Consider the following 26,587-nt stretch of genomic DNA (forward strand, 5'->3'; position numbering starts at 1 on the left):
CGTGAAAGAACTGAGAATGCTTGGGAAGTCCTGGAGTCGGCAGTTGAAGGAACGCCACCGACTTCCTGTTTCCTGCAGCAGCAAGAAGGAAAAGGAGAGCAGCTTGGCAGTGAATTTCTTTGGCAGGTGGGGCCTCAGAATCCCTGCCAGAAAAGATATTTTAATGCACTGAGGGGGGGGGGGGGGGGGGAGAAGGAATGCGTTGTTCCCCCAGCCCACCCCTGGGTTCCCCCCCCCCCAAAAAAAAAAAAATCAGAGGAAAAAAAATCTGAGGGCTGGCTACACACCTGATGAATATAGTTCAGGTTTCAGCACTTCAATCAGTCATAGAGCTGCATGGATTGTCAAAATGGTGTCTAAATTATACTATTCTATAATTAATGTGCATCACAATGTGCTCTGCCACTCTCCACCCTGCTTAACCAGAAATGCATGTGCATAGCATTTAGGCATAACTACTGTCAGTCATAGAACAGAGATATGCTGGTTCCCCTCCCTCCCTCCTAAAAGCCCTCCTCCATTCCTCAAAGCTTGAAAAGAGCAAGCCTCCTCCCAGACCCACTGAAAGGCCTCCATCCCCCTGGACTTACTGAAAATCCCCTGGTGCTGTAGTGGCTTGTTGAGGCAGAAGCAATCCCCCAATGCTCCTGCCCATGTTGTCTCCATTGCCAACATGGCAGCTGTGATATTTAGCAACTAATTATTAAACTAAGTTAAGCTTATGTAAGCCACATTGAGCCTACAACTGGTGGGATAATGTGGGGTATAAATGCATTAAATAAATAAATAACTTGCACATGCAACTTTGTATGCTAAGGATAGACTTGTGTGTGCAAGTTTATAGAATCAGGGTGTGTGTACATAAACTGTGACTCTCCTAAATTCTACCTCCCAATACCCCTACACTACAGTCACATACAAGAATGCACACTCTTATCATCACACAAATTTGTACATGCAGGGTAATTTTATAAGGCCTTTTTCATGCCTATACTAAAATTACCCTCCACGTTTATAATATTGTTCTGTTATAGTTTCATTGCCTGTCAAGAGAAAAGCATCTTTATACTTATGCCAGTAAAGAGAATTTTTATATTGAGGACATTTTTCCATGTGTGTCTTTGGGTGATCACCCATGCTGGTAGGGTCAGTCTGCCAGAGTCAGCTGATGTACAGCTTAATGCTAGTCAGGTTTCTACTACTACTACTATAAATCACTTCTATAGCGCTACCAGTCGTACGCAGCGCTTTACAATTGAACATGAAGAAAGACAGTCCCTGCTCAAAAGAGCTTACAATCTAAATCAGGACAAACAGACAGGATCAATAAGGATAAGGGGACAGACAGAAGGACACCTTTCAGAGTTACAGCCTCCAGAACGAGGTCTCACCAACAATCAGCACACAAGTATTATAATATTTTTTTTCTGCACATCATCCTTCTCTGTATGCACCCTAGTATTCCTCTTGCTCTGGTCACCACCTATCATACTAACATAGTAACATAGTAGATGACGGCAGAAAAAGACCTGCATGGTCCATCCAGTCTGCCCAAGACAAACTCATATGTGTATACCTTACCTTGAATTTGTACCTGTCCTTTTCAGGGCACAGACCATATAAGTCTGCCCAGCAGTATTTCCCGCCTCCCAACCACCAGTCCCGCCTCCCATCACCGGCTCTGGTACAGACCGTATAAGTCTGCCCTCCCCTATCCTCGCCTCCCAACCACCACCCCCTCTTCCCCCCAACTGCTCCGCCACCCAATTTCAGCTAAGCTTCTGAGGATCTATTCCTTCTGCACAGGATTCCTCTATTCCTCATACTGTTTGACTACCTTGTGATCATAAGACACCAATACACTGAGGTCCCTTTCTCTCGGTCCGTGCACATATTGAATAACTATTTATAAAAGATCAAAGCTAAAATCTCCCATTCACATGTTATTTTTTAAATTCAGCAATACTCTAAGCTACGGTTTACTTTGTTTATAATATTGTAAAGAAACTTTCCTATAGCAGAGGTTCTCCATAAATAGCAAGCTAAATCAGATACAAAAGTATGTGACATCATCCAATAACAAGGAAACAGATGGCCCAGGGTGTGCTGAAAGCATTCAAAGACAGTCTTTATTTGCTTGGTTTTCAGTAAGACACCCAGTGAAGCCTGCTGGGACTCCCTTAGTGCAGAAAAGTATCTTCTATTACTTCCTGGTCCAAGGATCATTTGTAACATTCCAAGCAATGGCTGCCTATCTGCAATCAAATTCAGCACTGGTGGAAGATATGTTGCTGAAAGGCACAGCCACAGAGAAAGCCCATTTAACAGAACTTCTTCTGCACTTCTCTGCATGGTCCAGTTGCCTCCCAGTTTGTATATATAAATCATTTCCATCTTCTATATATAAATCATTTCCATCTAGTCCTCTATCTTGTTCAAGATTCTCTTTCCCAATATAGTGGTGACTGCGCTGAGAGTGCTGCTGATCTGTCTTAATCTGGTTTCCAAATCCTTGGTTTGGCAGTGATGTCAGTCATCTGTATAGCTTCCTATTTCCTGGCATTCACAGCCCAGGGAAAAAGAAGCCCTGCATGACCTTCTATCTTGAAATCTCAAGATGAAAGGGTACAGAAAGTCATGAATACAGCAGATTTTTTTAAACTACTCATTAATCATGAAATCTTCTATTATCTCATCATAGGCAATTTGGTATATGTTACTTTTTTAATCTCACCTCCCATATAGACAAGGTAACATGACCTTTGAGATTAAGTTGTAATCATAATTCATATCATAATATGGAGCGGAGGAGTGGCCTAATGGTTATTGTAGCGGGTTGCAAACCTGCAGAATTGGATTTGATTCCCACTGCTTCCTGAAAGTCAGCAGTGGGTTGAGATCCTGGGGAACCAGGTTCAATTTCCTCTGCAGCTCCATGTGACCCTGGGCAAGTCACTTTGCCCTCCATTGCGCCAGGTACAAAATATAACTTAGATTGTGAGCCCATTAGGTACAGTGCAAAGTACCTGTAATAGAAACTGTAAACCGCATTGTCGCCTCAGGGATCACTTGCAGCATATCAAGTGCAATAAATCAATAAATATCTTTTGTTACCAGAAATGATAGACAGGGCTACACAAATCAATAGCCTTCATAGACAAATTAGAGGCGGGACAAGCATAATTTACTATTACTATGAATCAATCATTGATTATACTTCCATCTAATCTTTTTGTGAATATAAAAGTCAGGGAAGAAAGTTAGCTTGCTATAAGAAAATGAAGAGAGAAATTTTCATTGCTTGATTTCCACCAATTTCCCTAGAGATCTTAAGTTCCATATACTAGCAATAGCAAATGTACTTTCCGTTAATTAGTGTATACTAAATCAATTTAATGAGACTTAACCTACAAATGAACATGTTATGTGCCAGTAAGTACTAGTTTTTAATTAAAATAAATCAATGAAATAAACCATAAACCCCCGGATGCTATACAGGTTCCCAAAGATTTAATTATTGGAGTTAACAAGCACTTAATTGGCACTAGTTATGATCTGAGCGTAGATCTTGCGGCACGCTATTCTATAACAATGGGCACCTAAATTGGATCGCATGCAACAAAAAGGGATGTGGCATGGGTGGGTCAGGAGCGTTCACAAGATTTAGGCACAGTGTCATAGAATAATGGAGATCTGCTTCCAACCTGTGTGCTAGGATTTACACCAGGTTTCTGCATGTGGGCACAGAAAAACACTCTTATGTGCTTATTCAGTAAAGGGCACTCATCCAAGAGTACCCTTTATTGATTAGTTCTGAGCGCAGATTTCTGCTGGTGCCTAATTTTTAGCACCATTTACAGAATCTGGCCCAAAATGGCCCAAAATTGTGAGAAAAGTTCAAAATTACCCAAAAACAATTCAAAACTTTTTTTTCTGGTTACTAGATTGTCCACCTTCAGCCATGAATTTTAGCAGTGCTGCATGAAGTCCAAGCTTTTAAAAGCACTATCACCACTGGTGAATGCTATGGTGAACTGAGTTTCTCATGCTACATTGTAGCTTTAAACCAAAACACCCCAAGCTTGATGAAACAGACAACTCGTGAGGAAGTGACATCAGCGCTAAGAGATGGCAGCCTGATTCCTTAGCTCCACCAGAGCGGGAAGAGAAAATAACGCTACACCCAAAATTGCAGGTCGATTCTCCTCTCCACTCACACCAGGTATCTTCTACATGATGGCTGAGAAGTGTGCATGTAACGCAGGGATGCTGCAGAAAGCTGCAACGCTCCGCAACAAGATGGCGGAGGCTGACACAGACTCGAATCCAGACCACGCGGAGCTGATTGAGAGCAATGGGGATCTTACCAAGCACGATGATGCCCGCTGGTTTAAGGAGTTAAAAGCTGAGATGTCTGAGATTCGGAAAGATACAGAGCCAGCAGTCTCAGAGCTCCAGTGAGGGAGATTGGGAATCGCCAGGAGCAAACTGAAGAGAGGACGGAAAGGCCTTGCAGATGATTTGCAAAAACTGAAAACAGAACTCAAATCAGAAAGAAAATTAAGGACTGATTTGCAGTTGGCATTGGAGGACCTTGAGAACAAATCCAGGCACTGTAACTTACGAAGAAGATAAGTTTAAGGACAGAATCCAAGTGGTTAAAGGGATCTGTGCCTTCCTCATGGCTACAGGCGAGAATTCCCCCGGTGACTCTGGGACGGTTTCTATAACATTGGATAGAGCCCACAAAAGTTTGGGGCCTCAAATGGAGCCCCTGTCTTGGGACATAATTGCATGCTTCCATGATTTTTCAGTGAAAGAGACCGTTTGGAGAAAAGCTAGAGCCCTGGGTGACATCACCTGGAACAATTGCAAAATAAAAGTGTTTCAAGATTTGGCCAAGGCAACACTTCAACATCGGAGGGATTTATGCTAAGTCACTAAATATCTACAACAGGTTGGACTAAGATATCGGTGTCTTTACCCATTTGGATTATTATTCACTGTAGGTGGACAGACGCACAGGGTCCAGACTACGGTCGAGGACTGGAGAGCTCTACTGGAGCTGGGTTGTTCAGATATACCAGTCCCTGCAACCAAGGCAAGCAATGAGGGGTCCCCTGCCACACTGAAATTTTCTTGGCAGAGGGTCCGCATGGGCAGGGGACACCAACCTTCAGTGACTCAGTCTGTGATGTGTGCAGCAACTTTGTAGCTACGGAGTTGTTCCGTAGTGGAGCATAGCCAACAGGCTGTACATGCAGTTACTGTGAGAGTGATATATCTTGAGATTGTGTGAGGGTGATGTGTTGATTAACTGTATGGATGAGGTGTGCATGGAATGAGGGAGTGATTGAGGTGATTGATGACAACAGAGCAATTGTATAGTTGTGTCAACTATGGGACAGAGGGTGTATCTAGTGCATATGTGTGTGATTGACTCTGGCAATGGCGCACTTCCTCAGGGAACAAACTGGCTATCAGGCTTATTTTCGAAAGAGAAGGGCGCCCATCTTTCAACACAAATCCTCTGTTTCCATTATCACCGAAAATCGGGGACGACCATCTCTAAGGTTGACCTAAATTTCGCAATTTGGGCGTCCCCGACCGTATTATCGAAACGAAAGAAGGACACCCATCTTGTTTCGATAATACGGGTTTCCACGCCCCTTCGCCGGGACTTCCTGTGAGGACGTCCTCAGGAAAACTTGGGTGCCCCTTTCGATTATGCCCCTCCACGTGACCAGCAAGTAACTTTTGTTAACCTGTATGCTCCAAATGTGGGTCAAGGGGATTTTTTTAATTCCCTGTGGGAAGACCTTCTTCATTTTGTCTCGGGGCACATGATTATGGGGGGTGACTTTAACTTATCTCTAACAGCCTTAGACCATTCCAAGGGAGGAGTGGGGAGTGGTTTGGTTCGTAGAGAAAAATTATTTCAACTGGTTAAGGGACTAGATTTGTTAGACGCGTTTGGAGACTTCAAAATCCGGGCCAACACTCCTACTCCTTTTACTCGCATGCACAACAGACCTATACGAGAATAGATATGATATAGTGTAGTCGTGCTTTGTGGGGTCAGGTGCAGGACACTGAAATTGAGAGTATATATGACTCTGACCATGCCCCTGTTTGGGCCCAGTTGCTTGGTTTAAAGGGCGAAAAGAATCACACCTTTTGGAGATTAAATGAATTTGTACTAGGGGATGTTAAGGTATGTGCAGATGTGTGTGGGGTTATAAAAATTATATAGCACTCAATGACACAGGTGAGGTACCAGACGGCATTCTTTGGGATGCTCTCAAGGCAGTGGTACGTGGCCATCTTATTAAGTGAGGAGCGAGAAGGAAGTGGGAGAGTGGCATTAAAAAGCTAGAGTTCAAACACAATTAGTGCGTCTACAGACACTGCAACAAGAGGGGAGAGATCCCAAAATTTTGCCACAACTGCTAGTTTGTAGGACGGAGTTACAGTGGCTTCAGGTGGATCAGATGGAATTCCATAGAAGATTGGTCCAACATAGGTTTTATGAATTGAGTAACAAAGCAGGTAGAATGCTATCCTGTCACATCAGAAAGCATCAGATCAGTGGCGTAGCCAAGGGTGGGCTCGGGTGGGCCCAGGCCCACCCATTTTGGGCTCAAGCCCACCCAGTAGCAGCACATCTATGATGTGGCTGGCAGGGATCCCCAAGCCCCACCAGCCAAAAATTCCCAACAACTGTCCCTCTTGCATACCTTGAAAATAACAGATCTTCATCTGCAGTGAGCAGCGACTGTTAAATACTGCTTGCACCAGCCCCACAGCCTTTCCTCTGATGTATTACCGCCTATGCGGAAACAGGAAGTTGCATCAGAGGGAAGGCTGTGGGACCAACATGAGCAGTGTGTATTAGTTGCTACTCGCTGCCGGTGAGAAGCTGCTATTTAAAAGGTATGCAGGGGAGGGGGGATGTTTGAGAGAACCTATGACATGCAGGAGAGAGAGGGAGACCCCAAATCATTTGTGGGACAAGGCAGAGTTCTTCTGCCCACCCATCTTGGGCCCAGGCCCACCCAAAATTGGGTGTCTGGCTATGCCCCTGCATCAGATTATGCATACCATCACCAAAATTAAGTGGCCCAGAGACATTCTATACTATCGAGACAGGGAGATTCAGGAGCAGTTTCTCCAATTTTATATTAATTTGTACACAAGAGGTGAAGGGGTTCAGCCATCACTGATTCAAGAGTATCTGGCCAGGGATGGATTGACGGGATTAACTGTAGCCAATCAGGATTGGCTAGAAGCCCCTACAGCCCTTACAGAGGTTATACGGGTGGTTAAGGGCCTTAAAGGGGGAAAGGCACCGGGAGTGGATGGATATACTGAAAATTTTATAAGCTTTTTGTTACTGAGTTAGGTCCTCTCCTGAGTCGGGTAGGTAATGCATGCTTTGAAGGCCACTCCCTCCTGCTCAGTATGCGCGAGGTGGGAATCTCGGTCATATTAAACCCTGGAAAAGATCCTACAGTATGTGGCTCTTATTGTCCAATTTCTTTACTTAATATTGATGTAAAGATCTTGGCAAAGATTATGGTGGATCGTTTAAATAAGAGTACTTCCACAGCTTATCCATACTGACCAATCTGGATTTGTGCCCAGGCGTCAAGTAGCTGATAATATTAGGCAAACTATAAATGCAATTTGGGGGGGGGGGGGGGCGCAGAAGCAAGGGGAGACATCAGCCCTGCTGACTACGGACACTGAGAAGGCGTTCGATGGGGTCAAGTGGCCGTATCTATAGGAAGTATTGCACTATATGGGTTTCGGCCCTAAGTTCCTTAGTTGGTTGCAGTGTCTCTATGAAGCTCCTGTAGCTCATATTAAGATTAATAGAGTGTACTCTCCACAATTCTCCATATGAGAATTTGCACTGTCTATTGTACTCTTGGCATAACGGGTTTGTTCCATGCCTGACATAAAAAGGGTTCAGATATGGGGTATGGTGCACAAGATAGCTTTGTTTGCTGACGATATACTGTTTTATGTGCGAGCACCTCAGTTGACCCTGCCCATAATAATACGGAAATTAAACAGCTTTGGAAAAATGTCAGGATTCAAATCAGAATTTATGGGCATTACTATCCCAGAAGAGGACGAGGAAAGGCTGTTGAAATCTTTTACCTTTCGTAGGGCGCTGATCATTTTCCGCTATCTGGGTATACAGATATCCAAAGATTTGTCTTAACTACATGCATTGAATTATACCCCCTTACTTCAACAGCTTCGCTGCGATTTGGACATTGGGAAGAATGGGTGGCTTTCGTGGTGGGGTCGGATTTCGGCAGTCAAAATGAATTTGTTACCATGGTTATGTTCCTGTTTCAAACTCTCCACGTGGCGGTACTGAGGACAGAACTCCTGCAACTCCAAGTCTGAAATTTTCAGCTTTGTTTGGGGAGGCCGTCCCTCGAGACTAGCCAAGAGGGTGATGTGGAGCCCCGAGGAACTGGGGGCTGGGGAATGCCCAATTTAGTGTGGTGGGCAGCACAATTAAAACTTATTTCTGGTTGGAGTCGGAAGGGGGGGGGGGGGTAGTTGCCCACGATCTCCCTACAACAATATTATGTAAAGGATTACTCCCTGGGGGCAGCCCTTTGGGCTTCTCTGTCTGGTTGTACCTATAAACAGATGACATTTGTCTCACATTTACTTTCCCTGTGGTGCTTTTTAAAAACTAAACTGAGGGGCTCTCGTGCTTCGTCTTCATTTGTGCATCTTACTCAAGAGCCAAGATTTTCGGTAGGCCTGCAACGGGCAGTATTTGTTGACTGAACCCAACGTTCTTAAATTTTGAGATTTCTTGGATGTTGGGAAATGCACTCTTTAAATGAACTACAGGAGTCACATGGACTACCCCCCACAGACCTATTCACCTATTTACAAGTAAAGCACTACATCCCCAGTCATTGGTGGCTGAGGGTTAATCCAGATGAAACTGAGCATTTAGAAAATTTATGGGCCTCACTGAGGACATGTAAGTGGACCGTTACTCACTTCTACCGTTTTATTCGATGCAACAATTTCTGTAAGCTTTCTTATATGCAGGAGTGGGAAAAAAATTTGGGGTGTGAAATGAGTGTGCCTGAATGGAAGGCAGCACGCTTGGAGGTGAAAAAAGTTTCTATTTGTGTCTTGATTAAAGAAAATGCATTTAAAGTATTGAGTAGATAGTATTATGCACCAGACAGGGTAAAAGCTATGTTTCCTGGGTCCTCAGATCTATGATGGAGGTGTGGCGCGGACACGGGCACCTTTTTCCATATCTGGTGGACATGCGGGCAGCTTCAGGGGTTTTGGCGGGGAGTTACGCAAAGTTTGTCCTCATCCATTGATACACAGTTCCCTCATCCATTGATACCAGAAGATTGGAGGGTGGCCAATGTAACGCCCATTTTTAAAAATGGCTCCAGGGGAGATCCGGGAAATTATAGACCAGTGAGTCTGACGTCGGTGCCGGGGAAAATGGTAGAGGCTATTATTAAAAACAAAATTACAGAGCACATCCGAGGACATGGATTACTGAGACCGAGTCAGCACGGCTTTTGTGTGGGGAAATCTTGTCTGACCAATTTACTTCAATTCTTTGAAGGAGTAAACAAACATGTGGACAAAGGGGAGCCAGTTGATATTGTGTATCTGGATTTTCAAAAGGCGTTTGACAAGGTACCTCATGAAAAGCTACTGAGGAAATTGGAGGGTCATGGGATAGGAGGAAATGTCCTATTGTGGATTAAAAACTGGTTGAAGGATAGGAAACAGAGAGTGGGGTTAAATGGGCAGTATTCACAATGGAGAAGAGTAGTTAGTGGGGTTCCTCAGGGGTCTGTGCTAGGACCGCTGCTTTTTAATATATTTATAAATGATTTAGAGATGGGAGTAACTAGCGAGGTAATTAAATTTGCTGATGACACAAAGTTATTCAAAGTCGTTAACTCGCAACAGGATTGTGAAAAATTACAAGAGGACCTTACGAGACTGGGAGACTGGGCGGCTAAATGGCAGATGACGTTTAATGTGAGCAAGTGCAAGGTGATGCATGTGGGAAAAAAGAACCCAAATTATAGCTACATCAAGAAAGGTTCCACGTTAGGAGTTACGGACCAAGAAAGGGATCTGGGTGTCGTCGTCGATAACACACTGAAACCTTCTGCTCAGTGTGCTGCTGCGGCTAGGAAAGCGAATAGAATGTTGGGTATTATTAGGAAAGGTATGGAAAACAGGTGTGAGGATGTTATAATGCCATTGTATCGCTCCATGGTGCGACCGCACCTTGAGTATTGTGTTCAATTCTGGTCACCGCATCTCAAGAAAGATATAGTAGAATTGGAAAATGTGCAGCGAAGGGCGACTAAAATGATAGCGGGGATGGGACGACTTCCCTATGAAGAAAGACTAAGGAGGCTAGGGCTATTCAGCTTGGAGAAGAGACGGCTGAGGGGAGACATGATAGAGGTATATAAAATAATGAGTGGAGTGGAACAGGTGGATGTGAAGCGTCTGTTCACGCTTTCCAAAAATACTAGGACTAGGGGGCATGCGATTAAACTACAGTGCAGTAAATTTAAAACAAATCGGAGAAAATTTTTCTTCACCCAACGTGTAATTAAACTCTGGAATTCATTGCCGGAAAATGTGGTGAAGGCAGTTAGCTTAGCAGAGTTTAAAAAGGGGTTGGACGGTTTCCTAAAGGACAAGTCCATAAACCGCTACTAAACGGACTTGGAAAAATCCAAAATCCCAGGAATAACATGTATAGAATGTTTGTACGTTTGGGAAGCTTGCCAGGTGCCCTTGGCCTGGATTGGCCGCTGTCGTGGACAAGATGCTGGGCTCGATGGACCCTTGGTCTTTTCCCAGTATGGCATTACTTATGTACTTATTTAGACTGGGACAATATAACTCCACCGCTGAAGAACAGGTACACCTGGATCTGCTACTGAGGGACATTTAAGAGGGTTGGGGGGGGGGGGGGGGAGGGGGGAGGGGTGGGCTAAGGGTTAGTGGAGTACTGGGGGAGACACTCTGGAGTCTTAATCAGGTGGAGTCGAGTACTCTGAAGGAACCAAAGAGTGCTCTAAATTATGTGCAGCAGAAAGGGGGGTAGTATTGGGAAGGGTTTTCTGGAATATGTTTCTGTCATTGGGCGGTACTAGCATGTTTACAACTTGATTGTTGGAGTAAACCTTTTGAAGTTTGTAATGTTTCTTCTTATAGACCTTCAATAAAAACTTAATGTAAAAAAAAAAAAGACAACTGATTTTTAGGAGTGTGCAGCCCCAAAATATTCATTTTGTTTAACTTACATTTACAGGAATTTTCATTTTGTTCATTTATTGTTAGCAGTGCATACTCTTTAGCAGTATTAACAATAGTAAAGGAAGCACATGAAGCAAGCCAGAAGCTACTGCTGCTCCTACCCCCTCAACCAAGGGGGTGGGATGCAAGAGTCATATGTATGCTGGATTGGTGTTGCATGGCTATACTGCACGACTCAGAGTGCAGCAAGAAAGATTTCTGGATGAAAGGACTGGTACAGTGGCTCAGCTTGAGGCAGCTGGAGCCCGTTGAGGGCTTTTAAGACTACTCCTTACATTGGTTGCCAGTGCAAGTGAGAATAGAATTCAAAGCACTGTCTTTTAATTTTAAGATTTTATATGGATTGAGGCCAGGATATCTGAATCCTACGATATCGATTTATTAGACTCGTCGATGTCTTTGATCTTCACAGGAACTTTTGTTAGTCTTTCCATTTGCTAAGTCATGCCAGCTTCTTAGTACGAAAAACGACTGTGTGGTAAGGCCCCTGAACTCTAGAATGGCCTACTATCTTATATTAGTGGCATTGCACAATATATATCTTTTTAGGACAGCATTGAAGACATGGCTGTTTAAGAAATGCTTATCCTATTAATGATTGCTGTTATTATGATGTTTTTTCAATTTATGTATTTGACATTCTTGGTTATTGTATTAATCTTATGGCTAATCTTGGATGTAACCCGCTTTGAGCTTCAGGGTTTAGCGGGATGTAAATGCTGATATTAAACAAAATCAAATTCTTGCTGCAGACCTGTTCTTTCTACAAACTGAGCTGAACCTAGTTGAGAGCGGAGGCTGGGAGCCGGAAGGGAACACTTTCTATGTGCTGCCTCTGTGGCTCGCCTTCTCAGGTCCCAGATAAGGTTGACTACATAGGAGGGTGTTTGAGAAAGGGCAATGCTTCTTGAACTTTGGGGAGGACAGAAAGGGAAATTGCTCCTTGGGCCTGGGAGGGGAAAACAGTGGGGAATCTAGATGATGCAGGGCAGAAAGTAGGAGAGAGCATGAGGAGGATGCCAGGAAACACAGATGGCCGCCCACCTTTTTCGATAATACGGTCTGTCCCGCCCCTTCGCGCCCCTGTCCTCTGAGATGGGCAGCCATGGAGATGGGCGTCCCCGTTCGATTATCCCCCTCTTAGTATTTCAAATTAACAAACAATAGTTCTCTTGTTCACTCCTGTAATCAAATTGTGTATTTAGCCATTACTTTTACCAACAAGGTACTGTTGTATTCTACTGACACACAGTTTTCCAACTGTTGTATGCTTTACTAGTAAAGCACTGATGCACTCTACTAACACACAGTTCCCCAACTGGGTCAGGAGCTGTCTCAAACCTAATGAGATAAGTGAGAGAAAATGTAAAATACAAAACCTAAAAATTGAGATAGAAAGAGAAAAACACCGAATATGGAGGCATGTCCATTAATGGTCAACCAAGAAGGGTTTCTGGACTGAAGGAAAGAAAATTATCAGGTAAAACATCATTTATTCTTCCTTATGAACCAATCCAGATTTTGTGGATCCTAAACATAGGCGGGGCCTCAAGTCCATGTGTTATGAACAATGCTTAAGCACAACTGCACTAAGGGGCTCATTTTCAAAGCATTTAGACTTACAAAGTTCCATAGATTACTATGGGACTCATTTTCAAAAGAGAAAAATGTTTACAAAGTGTAATCAAGTAGCATTTTTGGGAAAATCTTCTCAAAATGTCCAAATCAGTGTTTTCAAAACCTGTTTTGCAACGTCAATCTTTGTAACTGCAATGCGTCCAAATCACAAGGGGGCATGTTGGTGGCATTTTCAAGGCTGCATTAGAGCATTTCTAACACTTGAGCATTTTAAGCCATAATGGAACAAAACAAAAATGTCCAGGGCAAAAATCTAAATGGTTTTAGCTAGACCTTTTTTGAGAAGAATACGGCACAAAAAAGTGTCCTAAATGACCAGATGACCACTGAGGGGAATTTATTTATTTTATTTATTGCATTTGTACCCCACATTATCCCACCTTTTTGCAGGCTCAATGTGGCTTACAGAGTAAGGTTATGGTAAAGTCAGTGCATGATTTAAATACAATTGATCATAAGCTGAGGTAAAGAGGATTTACATGTGGGTAGATTGAGTGAGAGGTGTTTTAGGTGTGCTTGGGTGGTTTGGGGGATGATTTGTATCATCAAGGGTGACTTTTGTAAGCTTTGTTAAAGAGGTGTGTTTTCAGAGCTTTGCGGAAGCTGGTTAGATTATTCATGGTTTTCAGGGCCTTGGGTAATGCATTCCAAAACTGTGTGCCTTTGTATCCAAAGGTCGTAGCATAAGCCTGTTTGTATTTCACTCCTTTGCAGCTGGGGAAATTCAGATTGAGGAATTTGCGGGCCGATCTTTTGGCGTTTCTGGGCGGTAGGTCCACTAGGTTTAGCATATAGAGTGGAATGACCCCCAAATACTCCCCCAGTGGTCACTGACCCTCTCCCACCCTCCCAAAATGTGAAGAAATATATTACTTACATAGCCTTTACGACAGCCACAGATGTTAATAGCCAGATCTATTAGAGCAGCATGCAGGTCCTTGAAGTAATGTAGTGGTGGGTCAGTGCAGTGCAACTCTCACACTTGTGGTGGAAACTGTGACCTCCTCCAAACTCATCAAAACCCTACTGTACCCACATATAGGAGTATTGTAGAGTTGGAGGAGTGGGTTTTTGGTAAGTTTTTGAGGTCTCGGCAGACAAGAGAGCAATGGTGAGAGGTGTACAAGGGGAGCAGTGCCTCCTAGGGTGCCCCGTTGCTCCCCTGCTACCATGCTGTAAGTTATAGAAGGCTGCTTGCATACAAAAAACTAAGTAACCAGGAACATCTGCTGGCAATCTATGATATGAAGCAGATATGCTATATAGGGGTATTGTAGTGGTGTACAGCTGGGGGCAGTGGGTTTTGGGTAGGCAGACAAGATAAGGGAGTAATGGTGAGATTTGTACTTGGGAGCATTGCCCCCTAGGATTCCCCATTGCTCTCCTGGGATGTCTGGGGGATAAGTCTACTCAAAATGCTGGCTCTTTCTACATTCCAATGGCTTGATTCTGTATATTTTGCACTTATTCCTTTTTTTTTTTTTTTTTTTTAAATGGTCAAAAAAACCTCCAACTTAAACGTCATATTGAAAATGCCCTCCATGTAACTTTGTAAGTCTAAGTGCTTTGAAACTATTCCTCTAAGTCTGCTATAGGAAGTTGAACTTGCTCTACAAGTAGAAGGCATGGAACTTGACATACACTGCACATGAAAATATAGAACAAATAATGCTGCCCTTAAGAAAAAACAAGATTGAACTTGGGTCTACCATGCTGTAAGTTATAGAAGGCTGCTTGCAGACAAAAAACTAACTAACCAGGAAAATCTGCCGGCAATCTATGATATGAAGCAGATATGCTGTTCCATTTGTTCTTATTTTATTTGTATGTATTTATTTTTTAGCTGAAGAGAAAAATAATATGGGAAAGAAAACAAAGAGCGCAGAAGGACAGCTGTGAACTAAACAGATATTTGCATCCATAGAAACTAGAAAGCAGAGCAACAATACAAAAAAAAAAAAATAAATAAATAAAAAAAAAAAAAAAATATATATATATATATATATATATATATATATATATATATATATATATATATATATATCAAGGTTCTGAGGTTTGGCAAATCACCAAAAGAACTCCATATGAGGGAGAAGAGTGACCTGTTTGTCAAACTCCAAACAATACTGCCAGGATTCCACCTTACAGGAGAAGAGATAGAAGAGCCAAAGAATGGAGGAAGAAAGGCCGTTGGGGGCTCTACAGAAATATGCCAATGCTCAATTGTGGGAAACGCATCTGTGGAAAGGAACATCTGTAGAAGAGAGTTTTAGAATGAAGGCTCCACAGCCTTAGGATAGATTGTTTTAAAAGAAGTTGTGTGAGATCAAAAGAGATGAGTCTGCCAAAGTGGACCTGATGTGGTCTTACCCACTGGACTGAACAAAAGCACTGTGTTCCAATCAGATTTAAACTCACCAGGAGTAGTTTGGAAGATACAACATCCAAACCAGCAGTATGTTATGACATTCAGGAGCACAAGACTGGTTAAAAAAACTTGTTCTCTTTCGACCAGCTGAAAACTTGCTGTGCAGATTTATGCCATCATTACCCCTTAAATGAGAGGAATACATAAGTACGTAAGTGTTGCTATACTGAGACAGACTGAAGGTCCATGAAGCCCAAAATCCTGTTTCCAACAGTGGCTGATCCAAATACCTGGCAAGATCCCAAAACAGTACAATATATTTTATGTTGCTTATCCTAGAAATAAGCACTGGATTTTCCCCAAGTCCATCTTACATAGTAACATAGTAGATGACGGCAGAAAAAGACCCGCATGGTCCATCCAGTCTGCCCAAGACAAACTCATATGTGTATACCTTACCTTGAATTTGTACCTGTCCTTTTCAGGGCACAGACCATATAAGTCTGCCCAGCAGTATTTCCCGCCTCCCAACCACCAGTCCCGCCTCCCATCACCGGCTCTGGTACAGACAGTATAAGTCTGCCCTCCCCTATCCTCGCCTCCCAACCACCACCCCCTCTTCCCCCCAACTGCTCCGCCACCCAATTTCAGCTAAGCTTCTGAGGATCTATTCCTTCTGCACAGGATTCCTCTATGCATATCCCACGCATGTTTGAACTCCGTTACCGTTTTCATCTCCACCACCTCCCGCGGCAGGGCATTCCAAGCGTCCACCACCCTCTCCGTGAAAAAAATACTTCCTGATATCTTTCCTGAGTCTGCCCCCCTTCAATCTCATTTCATGTCCTCTCGTTCTACCACCTTCCCATCTCCGGAAAAGATTCGTTTGCGGATTAATACCTTTCAAATATTTGAACGTCTGTATCATATCACCCCTGTTCCTCCTTTCCTCCAGGGTGTACATGTTCAGGTCAGCAAGCCTCTCTTCATACGTCTTGGAACGTAAATCCCATACCATCCTCGTAGCTTTTCTTTGCACCGCTTCCATTTTTTTTAACATCCTTTGCAAGATACGGCCTCCAAAACTGAACACAATACTCCAGGTGGGGCCTCACCAACGTCTTATACAGGGGCATTAAAACCTCCTTTCTTCTGCTGGTCACTCCTCTCTCTATACAGCCTAGCAATCTTCTAGCTACTGCCACCGCCTTGTCGCACTGTTTCGTCGCCTTCAGGTCCTCAGATGCTATCACCCCAAGATCCCTCTCCCCGTCCGTGCCTATCAGACTCTCCCCGCCTAACACATACGTCTCCCTTGGATTTCTACTCCCTAAGTGCATTACTTTGCATTTCTTCGCATTGAATTTTAATTGCCAAACGTTAGACCATTCTTCTAGCTTCTTCAGATCTTTTTTCATGTTTTCCACTCCCTCTGGGGTGTCCACTCTGTTGGAAATCTTGGTGTCATCCGCAAAAAGGCAAACTTTACTTTGTAACCCTTCGGCAATGTCACTCACAAATATATTGAACAGAATGGGCCCCAGCACCGATCCCTGAGGCACTCCACTACTCACCTTTCCCTCCTCTGAGCGAACTCCATTCACCACCACCCTCTGGCGTCTGTCCGTCAACCAGTTCCTAATCCAGTTCACCACTTCGGGTCCTATCTTCAGCCCTTCTAGTTTATTCAAGAGCCTCCTGTGGGGAACCGTGTCGAAAGCCTTGCTGAAATCTAAGTAGATGACGTCCATAGCACGTCCTTGATTTAATTCTCCTGTCACACCGGTCAAAGAATTCAATGAGATTCGTTTGGCACGATTTCCCTTTGGTGAAACCATGTTGTCTCGGATCTTGCAACTTATTGGCTTCCAGGAAATTCACTATCCTTTCCTTCAGCATGGCTTCCATTACTTTTCCAATAACCGAAGTGAGGCTTACCGACCTGTAGTTTCCAGCTTCTTCCCTATCCCCACTTTTGTGAAGAGGGACCATCTCCGCCGTTCTCCAATCCCTCGGAACCTCTCCCGTCTCCAAGGATTTATTAAACAAATCTTTAAGAGGACCCGCCAGGACCTCTCTGAGCTCCCTCAATATTCTGGGGTGGATCCCGTCCGGTCCCATGGCTTTGTCCACCTTTAGCTTTCCAAGTTGTTGATACACACTCTCTTCCGTGAACGGTGCTATATCCATTCCATTCTCAGGTGTACTTTTGCCAGTCCCTCGCGGTCCTTCTCCAGGATTTTCTTCAGTGAAAACCGAACAAAAGTAGCTATTTAGTAAATTGGCTTTTTCTTCATCATTATCTACATAGCGGTTCGCTGTATCTTTTAGTCTCACAATTCCCTTTTTAGTCCTTCTTCTTTCACTAATATACCTGAAGAAATTTTTGTCGCCCCTCCTTACATTTCTAGCCATTTGTTCTTCCGCTTGCGCCTTCGCCAGACGTACCTCTCTCTTGGCTTCTTTCAGTTTCATCCGGTATTCCTCCCCGTGTTTCTCTTCTTGAGATTTTCTATATTTTTGGAACGCCAACTCTTTAGCCTTTATTTTCTCAGCCACTTGCTTGGACTTTTGGTTATGGACTTTTCTTTTAGGAAGCCATCCAAATCTTTTTAAAACCCCACTATGCTAACTGCTTTTACTACATTCTGTGGCAATGAATTCCAGAGTTTAAATATACATTGAGTGAAGAAATACTTTGTCCAATTTCTTGTAAACTTACTACTTTGTAGCTTCTTCGCATGCCCCCTAGTCCTAGTAATTTTGGAAAGAGTAAACAAGCGATTCACGTCTACCCATTCCACTTCACTTATTATTTTATAGACCTCTGTCATATCTCCCCTCAGCCATCTTTTCTCCAAGCTGAAGAGCACTAGTCGCTTCAGCCTTTTCTCATAGGGAAGTTGTCCCATCCCCTTTATCATGTTCATCACCCTTCTTTGTATCTTTTCTAATTTCACTATCTTTTTTGAGATGTGGTGACCAGAATTGCACACAGTATCTGAGGTCACACCATGGAGCAATATAAAGCATTATAACATACTCATTTTACGTTTCCATTCCTTTCCTAATAATACCACACGTAGGGCCCAAGAGACAGGCAGAGCTCCAGTCTCAATGCGTGGATGAGAAGATGATGCAGGGAGGAGAGTTTTAGTTTTGTTAGGAACTGGGCAAAATTCTGGGGATGGGGGAGCCTATTCCGAAAGGATGGGCTCCACCTTAACCAGGGTGGGACCAGACCCCTGGCATCTGCATTTAAAAAGGAGATAGAGCAGCTTTTAAATTAGAAACTGGAGGAAGGTCGACAGTTACTCAAAAGCGCATGGTTCAGAATAAGGTATCTTTCAAAGATATACCAAAACAGGGAAGATAGGGTATTCCGATAGTGAGGTTGCAAAAGAGACCATAGTAGATCAGATGTCCTTAAATAAAAATAAAAATCAGACAAAAAGACTGCAAATTAATACTGTCAAGTACTAAGCATGATAACAACAAACATAGTTTGAAATGTCTATATGCGAATGCCAGAAGCCTAAGAAATAAGATGGGAGTTAGAATATATTGCAGTAAATAAAAAATTAGAAATAATGGGCATCTCTGAGACCTGGTGGAAGGAGGATAACCAGTGGGACACTGTCTTACCAGGGTACAAATTATATCGCAGTGATAAGGTGGATTGAATTGGTGGAGGGGTAGCATTGTATGTTAAGGAGGGCCTTGAATCAAAAAGATTGAAAATTCTGCAGGAAACAAAACACATCTTTAAATCCCTATGGGTGATGAAAATGATAAAGGGGATGGGATGACTTCCCTATGAGGAAAGGCTAAAGCGGCTAGAGCTCTTCAGCTTGGAGAAAAGACGGCTGAAGAGAGATATGATAGAGGTCTATAAAATAATGCGTGCAGTGGAATGGGTAGATGTGAATCGTTTGTTTACTCTTTCCAAAAATACTAGGAATCGGGGGCATGCGATGAAGCTACAAAGTAGTAAATTTAAAATGAATCAGAGAAAAGGTTTCTTCACTCAATGTGTAATTAAACTCTGGTATTCGCTGCCAGAGAATGTGGTAAAGGCGGTTCGCTTAGCGGGGTTTAAAAAAGATTTGGATGACTTTCAAAAGGAAAAGTCCATAGACCATTATTAAAATGACTCGGGGAAAATCCACTGCTTATTTCTGGGATAAGCAGCATAAAATGTGTTGAACGTTTTGGGGATTTTACCAGGTATTTATGACATGGATTGGCCACTGTTGGAAACAGGATACTGGGCTTGATGGACCAACTTGGATAACTGATGTATTTCCGTACAAAATACCCAATCAGAGGCCACACTGGGTGAAAACATTGCTAAAACCACTTCTGGCCAATATTCGGGTTCAATATGTGAATAAATCTGCACTTAAACATTTGTCTTGCATGATCTTCTACTACTACTACTACTTGCCACTTCTATAGAACTACTATATATATGCAGCACACTAACCCCAGGATTCTATAAATGGTGCCAAAACTTGTGAGCAATCCGAAAATCACACACAAATAAATTAGTTAGAGAGCCATTATCAATATTTGGCTGTTAACAATCAATTATTGACTCTAATTTGGATTTGCATACAGATCGGGCTGTGCACGATTCTATAAAGATCCATGCCCAAATCTTCTTGCATGCAACCCAAAAGGGGGCATGGCTATGGGAAGGGCATAGGCAGGTCAGAGGTGCTCCAAAGACTTAAGTACAGTGTTATAGAATTTGAGGGCTGTGCACCCAACTTGCTCATCATGATTTACAACAGGTTTCAGTTGGTGTAAGTCCTTGCACTGGAATACTCGCTAAGCACTGATTTATAAAGAACAATCAGCTTCAATATCCCTTTACTAAATAGTGAATTTTTCCCAGAACCTACCTTTCAGCACCGTTTACTGCCCTAAGTGCTACCATGTCAACTCATGGCAAATGCTGAGAACACCCCAAAAGTTGCTGCATTAAATTTGGAGCTACCACATGGGGAAGTTCTGCATTAAGTTGTGGTAACTTCATATTTTACCACAGTTTAGTACAAGGGCCCCAGTAACTACTTAGAGGCACATATAAATAAAGGAAGATGTCAAAATATACTTGCAATAAAACAATATCATAGTAACGGAATGGTCCATCCAGTCTGCCCAACAGTCACATTCATTATCAATTCAAGATTAAATAAGCAATGAACGTAATATTATATACTTGATCAAGGTCTATCTTTAGTGTTGCCATCAAAGCCCTCTCCAGCCGATCCAAATCTGTCTTGTCATTTATGGGACACAGGCTGTAAAAGTGTGCCCGGCACTGTCCTCACATTACATTACTGGAATTTCTGCTGAACCTCTCGCCAGCCCATCCTAAATCGGATTGCTCTATGCGGGACCAGGGTGGGACCAGGCTGCTGGCATTGGCATTTAAAAAGGAGATAGAGCAGCTTTTAAACTAGAGACTGGGGGAAGGCCGACAGTCGCTTAAAAGCGCATGGTTCGGAATAAGGTATCTTTCAAAGATATCACCAAAACAGGGAAGATACGGTATCCTGATTGTGAGGTTGCAAGAGAGACTGACAGATCAAGTGTTCTTAAATAAAAATAAAAATCAGGCAAAAGATTGCAAATTAATACTGTCAAGTACCTAGAATCCAGTGGCGTAGCTAGGTGGGGCGCAGGGGGAGCAACCGCTCCCCCAAACAGATTTGAGCAAAAACGGCACCTATTTTTGCTGCGGACCCACTCCCTTCTCTGGTCTGTCTTCCTCCTCTCTCTCTCCTGATCATCAAGTTCAGCGGAAGAGCAGCAGCAGTGCCGGTATCAGCTGTAAGAACAAAGTGAAAGCGCTCGGAACCATTTTCCTGCATACACCCACTGCTGCTCTGCTTTGCCAGTCACTCCCCCTTTGCCCTTTCCCCTACTTTTCAACTCATGGTTCATCCGGTTCTCTTAGCACCCTTTTTCCTCTGGACACACTGTTGACATGTCGCGATCAAGCGCCCAAGCGCAATCTTAGTGGCTGACTGGAGGGGAGACGTGCAGGCATTGGTTGTGGCAAGGAAGCGCATGGGGTTGTTTGTTTTTCACCACGCCTCCCTTCCTCCCTCAGTGCTCTTGTTCTTCTCAGTGTTTGGGCCCTCCTCCTCACAGAGCTGTTGCCGCCCAGTTCCCAACCGTGATGCTGCTGCTGCTCTGGAAGCTGTTGTTGCTTTTGCTGAGGTTGGTGGCGATTGCATGCAGGAAAATGGCCCCGCGCATGCTTTCACTTTGTTTTTACTATTAATATTTCACTGCTCTTCCACCGAACTTGAAAGCTGTAAAAGAAGATGATCGGGAGAAAAAGGGGATGTCGCTGGATGTTGGGGTGGAAGGACAGAGGGTAGCAAAGACAGCGAGTAAAGGTAGAGAGAGATATGGGGTGATACTTGATTGGGGGGGGGGGGGGGAGAGACAGAGACTACACTATGCTGTGTAAGGTAGGAGAGAGAGAGAGATGGGGTGATACTTGATTGGGGGTGGACACAGAGAAGGCACTACTGAAAAGGGGAAGGAGATAGGGACACAGGAGCACTACTGGAAAGGGAAGGAGGAGATAGGGACACAGGAGCACTACTGGAAAGGGGAAGTAGATAGGGATACAAAGAGGGCACTACTGGAAAGGGGAAGAGGAGATATGGACACAGAGAAGGCACTAATGGAAAGGGGAAGGAGTTAGGGACATAGAGGGGCACTACTGGAAAAAGGGGGAGTAGATAGGGACACAAAGAAGGCACTACTGGAAAGGAGAGGAGATAGGGACACTACTGAAAAGAGGAGGAGGAGATAGGGACACAGGGGGGCACCACTGGAAGGGGGATATGGGGGTCAATGGTGAAAAAGGGGTGAGATGGGGACAAAGAGGTAATGCTGGAAAAGGGGGAAGATGGTAACAGGGGTAATGCTGGGAAGATGGGGACACAGGACAATGTTAGAAAAAGTGAGAGGTGGGGACACTAGGACGGCAGATGCTAGATGCTAGAAAGGGGGAGATGAGGAGACCAGGTAGGCTTGTGCTGAAAAGGGGGGGTGAGATGGGGACACAGAAGGGCAGATGCTGAACTTGGGGGCAGGATAGGGACAAAGGACACAGAAGGGAGATGCTGGACAGGACAAATAGTGGTGCAGAGGAAAAAATGATGGTGCACTTGGAGACAGATGTAGAGAAGAAAAGGAAGAAGAAGAAAGAGACGAGAAGGAAGAAGAAAGAGACGAGAGAAGAAATGGAAAGGTCAACCTGGAAAAGAATTTATAAGGCTGACTCATGGAACATGGAAAAAAAAGACTTCCCAGACAACAAAGGTAGAAAAAAATATTTTTATTTACTACTTTGAAAGCACTGAGATGTACCTGCTTTGTAAAATGTACATTTTTTATATTTTTATTTTGCAAAGTACAAGAGAAAATGCATTTCTGTCTCTTTTTTTTACCAGTATAGCACTGTTTAGAGTCTGGCTTCCTTGGGCAGGGGGTCTCTATTTCAATTTTTGCTTTTTTTTTTTTTTTGTGGCTCCCTATTCTGCATTAGATTGGTAGCATGGAATGTTGTCACAATTTGGGTTTCTGCCAGGTGCTTGTGACCTGGGTTAGCCACATTGGAAACAGGATACTGGGCTAAGTGGACCATTGGTCTGACCCAGTATGGCTACTCTTATGTTATATAGATGAGGGTCTGTCCATGTTCTGCATGTGTGACTGAGGTGAAGGATTCTGCCAGCATGTAGTATCTGTGTAGAAATGTGTAACAGTGCAGCTTGTTCCAGTTTTCCAATAGTAGATATATTGGTGCTCCAGAGCCCAGTGTAATATATATAGCACTGCCTTCTGATAGGTGGTTTAGGGCTGTTATAGTGTGGTAAGTTTTGTGTTCTAGGGCAGTCCTGGAGTACCCCCTTGTCAGTCAGGTTTTCAGGATATCCACAATAAATATGCATGACATTGATTTGCATATACTGCCTCCATTACATGCAAATCTTTTTCATGCAGATTCATTGTGGATAGCCTGAAAACCTGAATGGCAAGGGGGTACTCCAGGACCACTTAGGGAAACACTTCTCTAGGTCCCACTGTAATATTTATAGCATTGTCTTTTCATAGGTGGGTTAGGGCTGTTTTGGTGTGGTAAGTTTTCAGTATAGGTTGTGGGTGTCTTTTTGCAGGGGTTTGTGTTATTTCACAAAGTGTCTAGCCCTATTTGAAAGTAGTCTCTGGGGCAAGGTCCACCAAAGGTCACCCAAGATAAAAATGCTCAAGACTAGTGTTCTTCATATCCTGTAGAGCCACCACACAAACAAAAGCCCATCTGATTTAAACAAGGTGTCTAGCAGTGGAAGGACTGGGTGTGCTATTCCTGAGGTGATGGTCACGATTTGAATATTTTTATTTGAAGTTAAGAAGACAGGTTGCCTGCTCTGGCCAGTCCAGGATCCTCTTCTGTGTCCTGCCTACTGATGTAACTTACTGTTTCCTTGTAGGCAGGACGCAACAGAGATAGCCTGTATTAATCATTGCCCGCCTCAGACCCTGAGCAACAACACAGACACTGTTGTCTAGCTGACACCAACCGGCTCCTATTTTGTAAAAGTCTGCTCCCCCTGCGATCAAAACCTGGCTACGCCTCTGCTAGAATCATGTAAAAAGGAACAACAAACATAATTTGAAATGACTATATGTGAATGCCAGAAGCCTAAGAAATAAGATGGAAGAGTTATATTGCACTAAATGAAAAATTAGATATAATAGACATCTCTGACACCTGGTAGAAGGAGGATAACCAGTGGGACACTGTCACCAGGGTACAAATTATGACAGGGTGGAACGAATTGGTGGAGGGGTAGCATTGTGTGTTAAGGAGGGCCTTGAATCAAATAGATTAAAAATTCTGCAGGAAACAAAACACATCTTGGAATCCATATGGATTGAAATTCCATGTGTAAAGGGGAAAAGGACTGTAAAAGGAAAAGTGTACTACTGTCCGCCTGGCCAGGATGAACAGACAGATGTAGAAATGTTATCGGAAATTAGGGAGGCTAACAAACTGGGTAACACAATAATAATGGGTGATTTCAATTACCTGATATTGACAGGGTAAATGTAACATCAGGGCATGCTAGGGAGGTAAAATTCCTTGATGAAATCAAGGATTGCTTTATGGAGCATCTGGTACAGGAGCCAACAAGAGAAGGAAACATTCTAGACCTAGTCCTTAGTGGAGCACATGATCTGGTGAGGGAGGTAATGGTGATGATGCTTGATAACTGTGATCATAATACGATCAGATTTGATATTGGCTTTGGAGTAAGTATAATCAGGAAATCCAATACGTTAGCGTTTAACTTTCAAAAAGGAGACTATGATTAAAAAAAAAAAAAAAAAAACTTAGAGGAGCAGCTGCAAGGGTCAAAAATTTATATCAGGCGTGGATGCTGTTCAAAAATACCACCCTGGAAGCCCAGGTCAAATATATTCTGTGTATTAAAAAAGGAGGGAGGAAGACCAAACGACAGCCGGCATGGTTAAAAAGTGAGGTGAAGGAAGCTATTAGAGCTAAAAGAAAATTCATCAGAAAATAGAAGAAGGAACCAACTGAAAATAATTAGAAACAGCATTGGAATGTCAAGCGCTGATAAGGAAAGCAAAGAGGAACTTTGAAAAAAAGATTGCGCTGGAGGCAAAAACACAGAGTAACATTTTTTTTAAAGTATATTAAAAGCAAGAAGCCGACAAAAGAATCGGTTGGACCGCTAGATGACCGAGGGGTAAAAGGGGCGATCAGGGAAGACAAAGCCATAGTGGAGAGACTAAATTAATTCTTTGCTTCAGTCTTCACCGAGGAAGATTTGGGAGAGATACCGGTGCCAGAAATGGTATTCTAAGCTGACGAGTCGGAGAAACTGAATGAAATCTCTATAAACCTAGAGGATGTATTGGGACAATTTGACAAATTGAAGACTAGCAAATCTCCTGGACCGGATGATATTCATCCCAGAGTACTGATATAATTGAAAAATGAACTGGCGGAACTACTGTTAGCAATATGTAATTTATCATTAAAATAGAGAGTGGTACCGGAAGATTGGAGGGTAGCCCATGTAACACCGATATTTTAAAAGGTTTCCAGAGGGGATCTGGGAAATTATATACCGTTGAGCCTGACAACGGTGTCGGGCAAAATGGTAGAGACTATTATAAAGAACAAAATTACAGAGCTTATTCAAAAGCATGGATTAATAAGACAAAGCCAACATGGATTTAGTGAAGGGAAATCTTGCCTCACCAATCTATTACATTTCTTTGAAGGGGTGAACAAACATGTGGATAAAGGCGAGCTGGTTGATATTGTGTATCTGGATTTCCAAAAGGCATTTGCCAAAGTACCTCATGAAAGATTCCAGAGGAAACTGGAGAGTCGTGAGATAGGAGGAATTAAAAACTGGTTAAAGGATAGAAAACAGAGAGTAGGGTTAAATGGTCAGTACTCTCAATGGAGAAGAGTGGATAGTGTATATATATGGCCGCCCTTGCTCTCAGTAAAATACAGGTCAATGGCTCAGGCTAAAGAGCTAGGCCTCTACAAGCAAATGGCTCATAATAAGAGCTGGGCTTCTCTTAAAAATCCAAAGTCATCTCTGATACAAACTACATTTTTCTGCAGCACAAGCTGAACTGAGTTCTCAGGGAGCTGGCACGGGAGGGGGTCTTTTGCTATTATAAACATGCCTGGGACTGGCATCGGTTTAGAGTCATGAAAGATGTTTTGGGTTAATGAAAGTAGATAAAGGGGTAGATGTACGTAGTTAGAGAGTACTCAGAGGGAGGGGGGAGCAGAGAATAGCTGAGAAGAGCAGAGTGACCGATGAAGTCATCTCGCCAGCTGTGCTTTGCACCCCTTTTGTGTATAGTTAGAACCTGGGAACTAATGAAGTCACCCTTATCGGTTCCTTATCAACTGATAAGGGATAGCAAGTTCTGCTGACAAAGCTGGATCCCATTGGAATCCATTGGGTTGAGACAGTATAAAGGAAGCACCCCGAGAGGTGCAAGACGCAGATACAGAGGCAGACGCAGAGGCAGATGCAGATGCTGATGGAGGAGAGAGACAGAGTACCACCGAGAGCTGATGTGTGATTCTGTTCCACTGTATGACTGACTGAATTGCTGGTATCCTCA

General features: G+C 43.3%; 1 protein-coding gene across 6 annotated transcripts in view; it reads right to left on the reverse strand.

Moving 5' to 3' along the window:
• The window catches only part of USH1C (USH1 protein network component harmonin), a 420,974-nt gene that overhangs the window by 297,282 nt on the left and 97,105 nt on the right, over nucleotides 1–26,587 (reverse strand). The window lies entirely within an intron of this gene.

Source organism: Microcaecilia unicolor, chromosome 4 (genome assembly GCF_901765095.1).
Source record: "Microcaecilia unicolor chromosome 4, aMicUni1.1, whole genome shotgun sequence".
Taxonomy (NCBI): domain Eukaryota; kingdom Metazoa; phylum Chordata; class Amphibia; order Gymnophiona; family Siphonopidae; genus Microcaecilia; species Microcaecilia unicolor.